At 34.5% G+C, this 3187-nt stretch overlaps 1 pseudogene; it reads left to right on the top strand.

Moving 5' to 3' along the window:
• The first annotated feature begins 2150 nt into the window (after positions 1-2150).
• LOC148927579 (pectinesterase inhibitor-like) lies at positions 2151-2696 on the top strand (annotated as a pseudogene).
• The last annotated feature ends 491 nt before the right edge of the window (positions 2697-3187 follow it).

The raw sequence follows: 3187 nt of genomic DNA, 5'->3' as shown, positions 1-3187 counted from the left end.
GCAGAAGCATTTCTAAATAAACCTTTTATCGTTCTTTTGAGGTAATGATTATCAAACCACGAGTTTAATCTTTTCAAGTTGTTATAAGCATGTCATGTTAGCATGGATTCATATAGAACATAGAATCACAACCAAGCATGCTCCTAGATAATCAATCTTCAAATTCATGTGCAAATTCATGCTGAGCCTAAGTTACGTACTACTTGTGCAAAGTCTTGGAATCACATAAAAAGTAGAAAAAAACTCCTAAATGTTTTCTTTTCTCTTTGAAAGACCAGCACCTTTGAAAATTTATAACGGAATATCTAGCCGTTAAAATGAAATTTCCTTCGGTCAAAATGAAGATAGGAGAGTTTTTTACCTTCCGTTAAGATTTCAAGACGATCGGACAATGTTTGAACCTCCGATCGTATAGAAAATCAATGCTGCTACTGTAGAAACCGACAGTCATTTCCGAAATAAATTCTGGAAGATCTAACCGTTAAGATTTGATCTCATTTGGTAAGAATGATCCTTTATGAGTCTTTTACCTTTGGTTAAAAGTTCGTGACGATCGGATATTATTTGGGCCTCCAATCGTAAAGAAAATTGGGACTATCTCTTGTTTTGCGAAAAATTAAAAAGAATGAGAAAGAGAGGTAGAGAGAGAAATGAAGAGAATTTTCAGCAAAGAGAGAGAGAAGGAGATACGATGAGGAAATAGGGTATATTAGGACACTCTTTTAACTTAAGTGGGCTCCGATAATTAAATGAGTTGAATCTTATAGTTCTTGTTGGAACTAGTACAAAGAAGCAGAAAAGTTAGCCAATTTCATCTTGCAGATAAATCTTTTTGCTAAGATTTCTCTTGAATGAATTCAAGTAAGTGACTTTCTATGTTTTTCAAGTAAATCCTCGAATTTAGTAAATTAATTAATCTTTCAATTAATTAATACCAATAATTAAATCTTCGGATTTAATTAAAGTGAATGAGTTTATGAAAGAGAGAAGGAAAGTAGGATGCATATAAGAGCATATCATCCGCTATTGTTATTTCCTTGAAGCTAAATAGTTTATTATCTTTTATTGGACAAGGTCCATCGCAAGGAATTTAACTCGAAGTGAATTAATATGGTCATACGGAGTAAGAAGCATACGAGGTGAACTTTCCTATCCTACAATGGATAAAAGTATGAAGAATTATTTTATGATGATTAAGTATGAAAATAATGTTGTCATGCCTTAAATATTTTGTTTTATGTATAATGCCTATCTGTTTGGTTATACCGAATGTGCTATGCCAAATAAAGTAAGAAATCGAGTTCGGGTCCCAGCAAGGGGACAGTCCCTACTCGGATGTACACGTGTGCTATGTCATACCGAATGTACACGTGGACCATGTGTCATCGAGAGGGTTGGCCGGTCCGGTGCTCGTGGAAAGTGGCCACTTTCCCGGCACATGAATGTTAAGGTGACCGTAGGAGAACACCATCTCTGTGGCACAAGATGTTCAGATATGGCAAAGAACAGAATGAACTGTGCAGTCGAAAAATGATTTTAGTAAGCTCAGGTCTTTTCAATAAAACCCCTGAGTGTTACTGTGATGATGGCTTGACAATATTTTTCAAATGTATATGTGTACTTTTCGGCAACGTGTTCACTGAGTACTTTTGTACTCAGCCCTGCATGTATTTCTAAATGTGCAGGTTGAGCTGTGATGGAGTGGAGAGTACTAATTAAACCAGACCTATCTATATTTCCATTAAATACTCTCGGAGGTTCGTGTCTTCATACATGGAACCACGTTCAGTTCCTTCCGCTGTGCATTGAAGCAAGTGAAATCCTTTATATCTCTAAAGACTCTGATAACTAGCCAGTATATTGTATGGTCACTGACTCGAGTCATTGTGATTGAGCCATTCTATTCATGTATTCACCGTTTATACTCTACACACAGAAAGTTCAACCATTAAATCCTTCTTTTCATACTCAACCCATATTCTTAATATCCACCGCAGTCAAGGTATATCGAACCTTGCTATAATTAGCAAAGTTGGGTCGTGACACATTACTAGCATTTATGTAAATTCAAACAATACACCATTTATTGTGTCAATTTCTCAATTATAAATAGACCCATATAAAATAGCAATAGAAGAGAGCAAAAAAAGATGTCTTATTTTAGCATAATCATTTTGTCCCTAGCCTTTTTAAGCCAATGCCATGCTGATTTAATAGGTGATTTGTGCACCAAATCCAACAATCCCTCCCTATGCAACCAAGCACTGAGATCTGACCCTCGATCCAAGGGTGCTGATGCTTGAGGCTTGGCTGGGATCGCGCTTGGCAATTCCTTGTCCGCCACACAAGCCTCCATCAACGTGGCGAAGTCAGTATCCAACCATGGAAACAAAGATAAAATTGACACTTGTATCGAGAACTTTGATGATGCCGTGGCCAACTTGCAAGAGGCCAAGCCCTTGATACCGAAGCTAGATAGGCCTAACATCAGCACACTCCAAACCAAAGGTTCGACAGCTCTAACCGATGTGAGGACTTGCAGCGAGGAATTTGGAGCAAGTGAACCAAGTAAATTGAAGCAAACTTCGGAAAAGGCATACACATTTATTCAATTGCTTCTGATTATTGCTAACACTTTGTCGATAACAAATAATTGGAACTATAATAATGTGTGTGGTAGTGTAGCCCACTTTTAAATCAATTTGATATTATACTACAGTGATTATAATTTAATAAGAAATATACACTATCGTTTGAGTAATTTTTACCTTTTTTCGCATAACTATCCTAACATAGATAATATTCGAAGAATTTGACTTTGAATCGTAATATATTTTGTGTAGCCAACTTTTTTTGTGTATATGAATATTTGAAAAATCGATGCAAGTAAATTATTATGAGAGACATAATTGTCGCCTTGTTGAGTTAAGAGAAACACATATTTTGATTGGGTAGTTAAAAATTTACATACATAGTTAAACTTTTTAGATATTTTACATTAAAATTTAAATTATAAATATTAATTCATGTAAAATAAATTATAGACTAATCATTCTACGAATATTAAGAAAACAAATATAAAAAATATTAATTAGATACATGAAAAATTAAAGAAAAAATAATTTTTATTGAATACTATTCAATTATTTCGAATCAAACTCCAGATTATGTAAAATTTGTCATAATT

Source organism: Salvia hispanica, chromosome 4 (assembly GCF_029641045.1).
Source record: "Salvia hispanica isolate PSC_SH4W2 chromosome 4, Shi_PSC_v1, whole genome shotgun sequence".
NCBI lineage: Eukaryota > Viridiplantae > Streptophyta > Magnoliopsida > Lamiales > Lamiaceae > Salvia > Salvia hispanica.
This window is presented reverse-complemented; position numbering and strand designations above follow the sequence as displayed.